Source organism: Sebastes fasciatus, chromosome 19, assembly GCF_043250625.1.
Source record: "Sebastes fasciatus isolate fSebFas1 chromosome 19, fSebFas1.pri, whole genome shotgun sequence".
NCBI lineage: Eukaryota > Metazoa > Chordata > Actinopteri > Perciformes > Sebastidae > Sebastes > Sebastes fasciatus.
In genome coordinates, this window is record NC_133813.1 from 23,732,259 (window position 1) to 23,744,540 (window position 12,282).

The 12,282-nt window shown below is 41.0% G+C and overlaps 1 protein-coding gene across 8 annotated transcripts in view; it reads left to right on the forward strand.

Moving 5' to 3' along the window:
• Positions 1–12,282, forward strand: part of rgs3a (regulator of G protein signaling 3a) — a 187,640-nt gene that overhangs the window by 93,969 nt on the left and 81,389 nt on the right. The window lies entirely within an intron of this gene.

The window sequence follows — 12,282 nt, forward strand, 5'->3', positions numbered from 1 at the left end:
AATGCAGAGCGATACAACCAAACTAGGTGAAATCACAGTGTGATAGCTTGCGTGTAGGCCGTGGAACAGCAAGGGAGCTCTGTGATCAGGCTAACGTCGCACAGTGGTGTGCATACAAATAATCATTTATTTCAAGAGGTCTGTAAAAGAAAAGGTCACAGTGTTCTTGGTTGCGTAGGCTGACGTTTATGTGACGTCTGTGGACGCAGTAAATAATGGGGCGATTTTGATTTGATCATTCGAAGTGAAGCTTTTTCCAGTCTAGGAAGACATTCTTAACCATATCTATAAGGATGTGCACATGTGTGTGTGTGCATATACGGAACAGTATGCCTTTTTATGCAGCTCTGTAGGAAGTTTCTCCGTGCTTTCAGGCACATCATTGACTGCATGACATACAGGCTGTCTGAAGGCAGGGTGTGAATGATATGCACCCAGGGGCTTTTGTCAGCAAAATACCCACTTTATGGTAGCTATCCATAACATGGCCATGGCAGCAACAGTCTCTCAGGGGTCTGATTGAACCGAGATGTACCCTCTTCATTCCAGTTGGCCCACAACTTAAAGTGTGCTTTGCTTTTTGTCTGATTTAATATGCCAGCACAGATTGGCAGGACTGGCAGTGCCAGTGGCTATACATCTAAATATAATCACTTCATCTTAGCAATATGATTGCATTGAGATCTACGACCACCACCAAAGTACCCAGCAGCACTGGCTTCAGTGATGAAAGACTTCTCCCGAGCTGCACTAAACTGTGGTTTATTCCATCAGGTGAAGGGCAAATGGTAACATGTAAGCGTCCCTGTAATGCTGCGGTAAGCGTCTGAATTATTCACTGGCTTTTATGGGGGGGTGTGCCAGATTAATTATTATAGGTATGTACGTACTGACAGTATTTAACAATCAATTAACGATAAAAGGTTTTTCCAACAACTCAGCCATTATCTGATGTCTGATGTATCTGATGTCAAAATCACAAATTTAATGTAAAGAACGATGTGCATTGACCTGTTTGCTAATCTTATCTAAGGCTCGAGATGATTTCATGCTTATGCAACAGAAGCACAACTGACACACTCATGTGAAAACAAAAAAAAGCCGAAGGATCGCTGAACCCGCTGATTGGCTAATAATCATGACGATAAGAAACACGCAAAACTGCTGTTGCTAAAAAAAGCAGACTGCGAAAAGTTTTTGGAAACAGTACATGCCTTCAGAAACCTTCCTCCAGGCCCTGTCATGTGCTAATCATCCTCCCCGGTGGGCTATAGGAAGTACCTCGGGCCAAGGACTCCGGTTTTACATGCTCTTTTCATGGCTGTGTTCTTCTCTGGGCAAACCACAGAAGAGCTCTGAGCTGGATACCAGAGAAACAAACTAGAAATAGATGAAAGAGTGTGGGAAAGCCACTGAGTTGGGAGGAAATTACATTCCATGCTTTCTTTTTTTTGTGGAATATAAAATGTAGATTTGTTTGTGTGTGTGGTGCAATTTATTGACAGTTAGTTGCTCCATTAAGGGTTACCTTTGAGACCACATGCTTGATATTATATGTATATGATATCAAGCATGAAGCCAGAACTCATACCCCAGCATTACAGGGACTAGAGGTCAACTCCAACCTGAAGTGTGTTTTTAGCATGTTTTGTATTAGATTGTATTGTATTGTTCATTGTGTCCACCAACACACTCATACCCAACCATATGCTTTTGATTATATAGACTCCTATGTGTAGGAATGACAGTCATGAGACAGTCATGCATGGGTACCAGACTTGACCTCCATTACCTCAGCCTGACCTCTCCAGACATCCTGATGTCGTCACATGCATAAGGGCGGCTGTGGTTATAATTGGAATGTCTGCTGTTTGATCCCCAGCTCCTCCAGTCAGCATGTTGAAGTGTCTTTGGCCAAGAAACTGAACTCCAAATTGCTCCTGAAGGCTGTGCCATGGGTGTGTGAGTGTGTGTGAATGATTAGATTAGAATCTGAGGAGCAGGTTGGCACCTTGGGTGGCAACCTCTGTCCAGTGGGGTAAATGTTGGCAGGTAGTGTGAAGTGCTTTGATGGTGGTCAGAAGACTAGAAAGCTATATAAATGCAAATCCATTTACCATTCACATATCTGTACACAATTGTGTAGTAGTAGATGTTGAGATATTTCACTGCATAAGTGAAAGCTTTGACCTGCTGTTAGCGCTACAGGAAAAGTCAAGGGATCACCAAAATCATTAGGATACAACGTCTGATCATCGTAGATGTCCTTACAAAGTCTTGTGGCAATACAGTCAATAGTTGCCGAGACATTTCACTACAAACCAAAAATGTCAACCTCATGGTGGTGCTATAGAGAAAAAGTCTGTGGATCACCAAAATCAGTAGGTGTCTTTCATCCTCTGGGACCACGAATGTGTGTACAAAATTTCCTGGTAATGGATCCATTAGATGTTGAGATATTTCAATCTGGACTAAATTGGTGAACCAGTCATCCCCAGATCCATGGCATTAGTCTAGACAACCCGGTCGCACGGAGGCACCCTTTAGCGCCAGTATGTGACGACTAGGCTTTCAACTAACTCCATTGTAAACCCACCCACGGTGTTACTCGACGGTCGGAGCAAGTGACGTAGTATTACTAGCGTGAGAGTTCGCTCAGGGCGGGCGGGATGGGTGATGGATGGGTCAAACAAACACAAGACTTTCAACCAGGAGACCGGTGTTCGTGGACTGTGTGAAACCACGTCAACCACGTCAACCACGTCAACCACGTCAACCACGTCAACCACGTCAACCACGTCAACCACGCCCATTTCATAACCCTAACTAAGTGGTTGTGTTGCCTAAACATAACTTCCCGTGAAAACGGAAGTTTATTTTGAAAGGACACTACGCATGTAACGACGGATGTTGACACGCCGTCCCTGGTCCGTCCAAAAGTAACGGAAGACGGGTACCCCTGTGTGTCGGTCTCCAATGCTGAGGGGCACTGACCAAGTGGCTGTATTTGGACAAGTTGGGAATAAGAATGTGTTGGTCTAGCATGGCTACAAAGTGAGTAGGAGGAACTCAAAAAGACGATGAATAACTGATGTGAAATGATGAGATGATATAGAAAGTAACAGGAAAAGAGAACGTCAAGTGGCCTCCACATCCAGTACTTTACCAAGAATCAGCAAGCTACTTAAGCATCATTAGCTCTTGTTTACACGTCACTTAAGTCGAAGCCATAAACCCATTAAATGCTACAGTTACAAAGCCTCCAATGCTTAGAAGTGAAACCTTATAGCCCGCTGCAGAGAAATGGCAGAGAAGATGAAGGTTTTGTCTAAAGGTTTTAAGCAGAAGAGTAATGGCTTAAGTAAGACTATGAGATAATAGGACGATGACGTGCTGGTATAGTTTTATCTGTAACTAACTCAATTGTGATGGAGTGATTAGTCACGATACTATGTTCAGCACCAATGCATGTGCTATGACTAATAGGGTATGACGCTGTTTAGTGTGACGGTGTATAGGGAATTTATATGGGAACAAAAAACCTTTGATCTCTGAGAAGCGTGGCTGGATTTGATATGAACTCTTGATATAACAGGCGATTTCCATTTTATATTTCACCATTCCTGCTACTGTGGTGTTTCTGGGGAAGTACTGGAAAAAGCTATTATAGAGATTTACAATATTTTTATCATCTCTGTTGTATTCTCACCATCATTATCACAATCCTGTAGTGCAGTCGGAGGCATTATGTCTTCATTTAGACCTATTTTACTGCCCTACGGAGATTACCATTGCCACATTGAGGATATGTGTACTCATTTTAGTGCACTCATGTTCAGTGGTGTGCACATTACATTGAGAGGATTCCACTTTTTATTCCGTGTGTTTCTCATCGGCTCACTTTCTTGCTACGTGCTGGCGAGCCATATCTGCGTCCAATGTGTGCACTCTCACATGTGAACCTCAATGAACTCCGTCCCAAAAGCAGAACTAATTGCACATTTGCAATGGGTGCAAACAAGAAGGTGATAATTGAAGCTTAGACCTGAGGGTTGGAGTTTGGATAAGTGCTTGGAGGGTCTGGGGCTGGAGGGTCAGGTGGGACGGTCATGGTGGGAGGGGTTTGCAGCCCATGGCGGCGCTCTACTAGCACTTTGTTTCATCTCTGGTAGTTGAGGAAAAATTTTCAAGAATTCCAAGCAAATTATGATAACCTAAAAACAAATCAATTTGCATTGTCAGATATCTCGGTTCATATCATGTTTGAATGTGAATCCAAAAAAAGATCTGAAAATATCCATGTTAATGCAATAATCTGACATTTGGGGAAATATGCCTATTCACTGCCAAGAGTTAGATGAGAAGATTGATTCCACTCCTAACGTGCACTAAATATGAAGCTACAGCCAACCGTGGATTATTTTAGTTTAGCATACAGACTGGAAACAGGGGGAAACAACTAGCCTGGCTCTGTCCAATGGTCAAATAAATCCCCCTTCCAGCACCTCTGAAGCTTGTTTATTACCATGTTACTTACATCTTGTTTAGTCCACACACAAACCAAAGTGCCAAGTTGTGTTGGATTATGTAATATTTCTTGGGCGGAAGCAGTGACTTTTTGGAGTCTCCTCTGGTTGCCTGGCACCCTCATGTTGATGGTAAGACTCCAGGAAATCCCTGCTCACGCCCCAGAAATACTGTGGCATGTAACTTCTTCAAGTCTTTAGGCTAAGCTTAGCTAATCAGCTGGTAGCTGCTCCATATTTACAGCCCTGTCTTGAAAATTACGTTCCCATCCAACTAAACTGCATTCTCAATTGCATTTGGAAGGAAGCTTATTTTCCTTATTACGTCCGGATATACGTTTGTCTTTTACGTATCACAAATACCTTTGTGAGTCTACGGACGACTGCAGAGAGTGACGCAGTACAACGAGCGACGCGCAGAGCAGGTGACGTAATATATCGAGCGACCATGAATGAAAATAAGTTGAATAAAAATAAGATAAGATAAGATAAGATATTCCTTTATTAGTTCCACAGTGGGGAAATTTGCAGTGTACAGCAGCAAAGGGGATAGTGCAGAAACAAGAAGCAGCAATAAAAAAACAAAAAAATCAAGATACAACACAGTGCAAAAAGCAAATCAAAAGTAGACAGACATATAAAATATGAACAATTTATATAGGAGGAATATGAAAATAGGAATAATATAAACAAGGGGAATATAAAAAATTGGAACAATATATACAGTATTGACAATAAAACAGGCTATTAACACAATTGCACAGGTGGAAATATGATATTGCACAGTGATTGGAATGAAATTGCACCTTAAAATATTGCACAGTATGATTGAAGTTGGACCTGAGTAGTATTGATAGATAGTCGGTGTACAGTATAGTGCAGTTATTGTCACTTGTTGGTGTGTATGTGGTCTACTGGGAGCAGTGCTTCAATGTTATTGAAGATAACATAATAACGGGATGGATGGGTCCAACAAACACTGGACTTTCCCCAAGGAGATCGCAGCTCTTGTCCCATGTGAAACATAGTCATTTATTGCGTTTTCATTTCATTTTAAGCCAAATCATGATGTTTTTTTTGTTAAACCTACCCAGGTAGTTTTGTTGCCTGAACCTAACTAAATAGTTTTGTTGCATTTTTATTTGGTTTTGTTTCAATTTACAACATTAATCACATGTTTAAAACGGTTTAAAACGGTTTAAAACGGTTTAAAACGGTTTAAAACGGTTTAAAACTCCGAACGTAATCCGGGAGAAAATACGTTTCCCTCAAAACGTATTTTGGTTATGCAGTTTAGTTGTATGGGAATGTAATTTTGTGGGAGACAGGGTTGCTATTAAGCATATAAGATCGTTATCCGTCTTCTTGTCTAACCCTTGGAAAGGAGTGTCAAACCTTTCCTTAAAACATTCATAATATATATGGGATCTTTTCCACATGAGAGGAAAACATCATAATTGGGTCATTATTACCGCCCATTCAATAGCATTACATGTAATAGCATTAGCTGTCACTGAAACCATGCTAACCTGTGCTGAGGCAGCTTAGGTGAGCCGTGTTGACAGCAGTCCAATGCCACACTGAAAACTCATCTGCCAGATGGCTCAGGGGGAGGGCTTCAACCAGGGAGCACTTTAATCAATCTGATTAAGGGGAAATGCTGCCTGTATTTTTAGCCACTCCATGGCAGCCAGTGGCCATTCATTGAATTTAGTTTCATTAGCTCTCATGTTTATCTCTTGGGCGGGTGGATTTATAAACAGGGATGAACTATAGGAGCTGGAATAAGGGCACCATTAGCTATTTCAGCTAATACGGTTCTTTGGGTAATCATTCTATGAATAAGATAAATAGTCACTCTATTATTCCAGTAATAAAGGCTTCATTTATGACCTGACTGCTGCTGAAACTGACAAATTACTTTTTGTCTTGGAAAAGGGTAACTTATTGTTTCTAGGGCTGCAACCGGGGTCACTGACCGGATGCTGTTTAATGCCAAGAAACAACATGACCTTAACATGAAACTCCCCAAAGACCTGCTTCCACAGAGTCAGGGAGATTCCAGTCTTTCAAACTCAAAACAGTCCAAATATTGAAGGCGATTTGGTCCCAACATGAAGATGTTATTAAAATAAATTTTAAAGTTACTGGTATTTTGAGTTTTAACCCCAAAAAGGAAAAAAAAACAACATTCTGAATGCATGACAAAAGTGAAATATCGTTGCTTCAAACTAAGAGACAGCTTTTCTTGCAGCGCCAACATTATAGAAAGCTCCAGCTGGCTAAAACATGTGCCCTGTGAGCAGCTGTCAACAGTTTACTCATTTGCTGGCGTGACTGATTATTTAAACTGATGTAATGTGATGATGTGCTTGTCACTGTCAGGAAAACTATCCCAGATAGATGCAATAATGCACAGTAGAACAGCGCAGTACAAAAATGTGTAATAAGGGTAAACAGGAGAGAGAGAGAGAGAGAGAGAGAAAGAGAGAGAGAGAGAGAAGGAAATTGATCGGTGGAATTGATAGACAAATAAATCATCATTAGTAGTCTCCCAGCAGCAGAGCATAATTCATTTTGAAGATGTGATGCAAAAGGAAATGCTCTACTGTGTGTGCTGTATTACTCATAATAAGAGTGACCTCTATGTTATTCTACATCTATCATCATCTGTTATCCTCCCCCATCCCCCCTTCGCTCTTTACCCAAGACAAAATGTGCATGATGTCAGTAAGTGGTTTACAGTATAGTATGCACCGTGTGCCTTATATTTACACACCGAGACTAGTGTAAACACACACACTTCCTATCTTTGACAGATTAAGATGTGTAAATCCTCATGCAGCTGTGAGGCCTGTGCTTCGCTATGACTCACAGAGCTCCCAGCTGGTTGTCTTTTTGTTTTATTTTTTAATCATTTTATGTTTGCAAAGACATTTTCAAAATCGGTCAAACCATTTGGCTAAAAAGTTAGTTTTTTCTTATAATATAGCTAGTTTTGCAAAAGGGATGCACCGATACCGGATCGGATATTGGGCTGATACTGACTCAAATAGCTGGATCAGATATCGGTGAGAATGGGGCCGACTTATTCAATTCAATTCTATGTTTATATACTATATACATTATATACTGGAATTTTAAATTCCTGTTTAAGTTTTGACCAATTTGTTGCTGCATTATAAAGGTTAACATTTGAATTGTAATTCCTTTTCATTTTTTAAGATTTTTTACCAAGTTACTGGTGTACAATTTATTATTTTAATAATAAAGCACAATTAAATATATTAATATCTATTTATTTATTGGTCACAATTTGTTTTACAAAGTTAGGAAAGCAATGTTTAAGTCAAGCCTGATGTTTCGTTACACATAAAAGAATGATCCCAGTCACTTCCACACAGTGAGGCCTACAGCTTATTAATGAATCACTGGTATCAGATCAGTACTCGGTATCGGCCCAAGTATCGCCACCGGTATCGAGACTGAGAAAGTCGGATTGTTGCATCCCTATTTTGCAATAGACAAGTTACTATACTAGATATAAATTTATTATGATAAGAAAATGGTTTTATCTCAGAAACTACAAGTAGCACAAGCAAGTATTTGGTACCTATGAACTCATAACAAGTTGAATATCAAAGACATGCACACATACTGTATGCAGTGTATATCCATATTTCATATGGAAAACATTTAATAACCACAATGTTAGTGTTTTTCCTAATTTTTCAAAAATCCTGATTTTGATAATAAAAGTGTGATTTTTCATGTAATCTAAAAATGTCAAAGTTGTACTGTTAGATACTTGCCACATTTCTAAACTTTTGACTAATCAGAACAAATGTTATGGCATTTCTCCTTGTCATACTAAATATAGTCTTTGGGCACAAATGGGTTAAGACTGTACTGTAAGAGAGTTCAAACTGGTACTTTAAAGCTGGATGATTGTGTGTGTGTGTGTGTGTGTGTGTGTGTATGCAGGTGCATGCATGCCTCTGGGACGCTGATCTGCTCCATCGCAGATGTGTTTTGTCTAATGTGGGACAGTGGGGAGATGCCTGGATAAACCTGTCCATATGAGGCAATGTTTTCTGGAAAGCCTGAGCATTATTTTTACAGTATTACTCATCCCAAATAATTACTGTATAAACTGAAGCTCGAAGGATACGGAAGACAGAGAAACGGAGAAATCATATTCAGAACTGAATCACATTATCATTTCTATGGAATATTAGCAGATGTGTGTGTGTGTGTGTGTGTGTGTGTGTGTTGGGAGGTGTTGGGTTGCACGTGTGTTACATTTCTGGCATTAACGGGCGTCATTAGCATTACATGATTGAAGGTTAGCTGGCTTGGGTTGTGACCATGTGTCATTTTTTTTATAAATTCAGATTGCACACTGCTCCACCTCAATTTGGTGTCTGCATAAGTAGGCTAGTGTTGCTTCGCTGTCTCTAGGCAACCATGAAATCAAGTGATGTCAATTAGTTAGCAAGCTAATGCCTTTAGCAAAATCCTTTCATTTCATCATTGACGTGATGATGAAGCTATAGAGCAAAAGTCGGGGTATTAGCAGAGGTCTTTCGGATCATCTTGGAACCATGAATGTCTTTACCCAATTTCCTGCCAACCATCCAGTCCATTTTGAGATATTTCACTGGATGATTGAAAACATTGTCCTGCTGCTGATGCAAGAGGAAAAGTCAGAGGATCACCAAAGTCATAAGGATTCATCCTCTGTGGACCATTAATGTTTGTTAAAAGAACTTATGGCAATCCATCAAATAGTTTTTGAGATATTTTAAATTGGACCAAAGTGGTGGGCCGACGAAAATTGCCATACATAGAGCCCCACATCCTTTGTGATCATAGCCTTACATTTCAAGTGAGCAATAATCTATCCTCAAAACGTCACCTTCCCAGGAGCCGAGGGATACAGGAAGCTTTACAGCTTGATGATCGTGCAATCTCCACTTTACCCATGGGGGGGGGATCTGAAGAGTTTTTGCTGACCTTTCCTGACCCGAAGGAAAATAACCTGAGATAGAATTATGAGATTTTCACTGACAGCAATATCATGACGGTTCTCCTGTGGGCTAGTTGTTTACATTGAAGTCAGTGTGTGTGCATGCGCTCCAAGTATTACGGGCCTCTGCTGCACCCTTACAGACTCAGATTCAGTCAAAATGATGGATACCAAAGAACATCAGCATTGATTTCTGTCCGCTCTGAAAAAGCTGCTATTTCATCATCTCGTGGTGCAATTGAAAACGGTCAGGCTCAGTTTCATAAAGGCTTTTGTTATCCAACCTGCTTCTCTATCTCGTTTTTGTCTCTTCATTTCTCCAATTTTGACTTTATTTCTTCATCGTTATTTTTTTCTTTCTCTTACCGTACCTCTTTTGTTTTGAGGTGAGTCGGCAAAAAAATATTCTGTTCCCCTTCTCCTTAAAGGGACTCTATGGAAGAATTAGAAATTGCTTGTTAACAGTGACACCTGTGGCCGTTAAGTCGACAGCAGTCAGCGTCCTGTTGCTCGCGCTTGTCCTCGCACTACGTAGCGAGCATCGGTCAAAACAGTGAGGCGACACACGCAAGACTGAACATAACTGACAGGCATCATGTTGATTAACGTTTAGCAACATTAGACAGCTAAAACAACAATATCACTATATGTTTCACATGCCTGGCAGTAATGTTAGCTTACCAAACGAAGGTCCCTCCACGATTCGAAGGCCCGGGCGACGTTGATAGCAGTGTTAACTTTTCTTGCTTCAGCCTCCCGACTGTGGTCAGAAGCCACAGGGGAGATACTCAGTCTCCTGGGCCGGAGTCAATAACGTCACTCAGAGTTAACCCCCATCTCTTCACTCAGCAGCAGGGAAACAAGACACGGGAAACCTCTGTTGGTCTGGAGGAGCTGCAGCATTTATTTCTGCCCAAACAGCAAATTCAACCTTACATTCACTTGATGTCTTCAAAGCTAAACGAACTCTCTTCCTCTCCGCTGCTCGCTCGTTTCGCCACCCCCGCTCGCTGTCTTTTGCTTCACCACTGACTTTCGTGTACACACACCCTCACACAAAACTAGTTTTTCCTTGATGTTGTTCACATTCCTGTTTTGCAAGACAGGCTTCACAAGATATAACTTTGTTTTTCGTGCTTCCGTGGAGTTTGTGTTGAAGTCTGAGTTGTGGTGGAGGCTGGTCGTTTGTCTATTCCTGTAGCTGCGCTGAAGAGAGTAGGCACACGTGAGCGTGCATGACGTCACATCCGCTGGGACACCGGCCCGAGTCCTTCACATAAAAAGCAGTCCATAGAGGAAACACAGAAGGTCTCATTTTTTTAGGTTAGGTTACAACCTGTTCACACATCGGCAATAGAAAAATATTTATACATGTAAAAAGTTACATACAGTCCCTTTAACATTCAACACTTTCCATTTACACACAACTGTGCCTTGTACTGTATGCAGTGCATTTTATAATACATCAAGGCAAAACAGCCTTGACATTGCTACCATTAATGCAGCCTTCAATGCCTTTTTATCCTGCATTAGCATCACTAACTGACACAGGCTTTAACCAGCAAACACTCTGTGCCACTAGACCCTACAACAGCAGCATCCCCATCTTCACCAGGACATTGAGTGACATTAAAAGCGACAGATAGTCCGAGGGATGGCAACACAACACGGCACGCAGTAGCCCATGCAGCCAGGAAACAGGCAAATAAACTAGCATCGTGATTCACCACTGACCAGGGCAGTGAGCGTCAAGGGGAAGCCCGAAGGACTCCAGTCAATCTCGGAAGACTTGCACAAAATGGAAAAAATCCTATTTATAGCCTGACTCGTGCCCAAAAATGTCAGGATACAAATGTTTTTTTCCCCGACACCGCCGGAAGCAGAGCAACCGAGGTAGATGGAAATGATCGAATTGGAAAGCGGAGAAATAGAAAAAGAAATTGCAGTTGAGCACAAAAGGATCCTTTCATTTTACACCTTAATCAGAAACGTTACGGAATAATGAAAACTATTCTTCAACTGAATTTGGCGGCGAAGGTGGATGAGAGGAGCTGATGGGTGTTTGAGTGCACAAATGACTGGGCAGTGATTTGATAGTTGGTACCCGGAGAACAATATATTTTATGTATGGATAGAAAATGCAATTAGGTGATTCTATAATTCGGACTATAGCCATGCATTGTCATGTCAGAAACATGCTGTACCTGTGTGCACTGAATTATATGAGTCTATATGTGTGAGGAGATGAAACAAGGAGGCATTTACTACATTCAGTATTTCCACCGAAGCCCAAACGACACTCTGTTTCTGTTGTAAAAGGTGTGTAAACAGATGTAAACATTGCTGTCACTGCAGAGACAAACAAAATGACACTAACTGACACAATATGTTCATATCCTAGACATTATACTCCCGTTAACCCTCCTCTTTAAACCTTTTAAGATGTCTTCTCGGAAGCCAAATTAGGATTTGTGTGTATAAAAGATTCATGAGATCTGTCTTTTATCAAGAGTGCATTGCTGGGATCGTGACCAAAAAAGAAACAAACAGGGCCATTTCCCTATTAGAGATTTAATCTGGACATCAGTGAGTTCAAACACAGATTCTGGATGTCCTAGAGAGTCAGCTGAGCGATGTTTTTGTCCTTTTTTGAGTGAAAAGCTAATTGCCCAAGCTCTGCCAAGTCTACCTTAACCGCTGCTTGTAAAATATTTATCCTTGTGTATT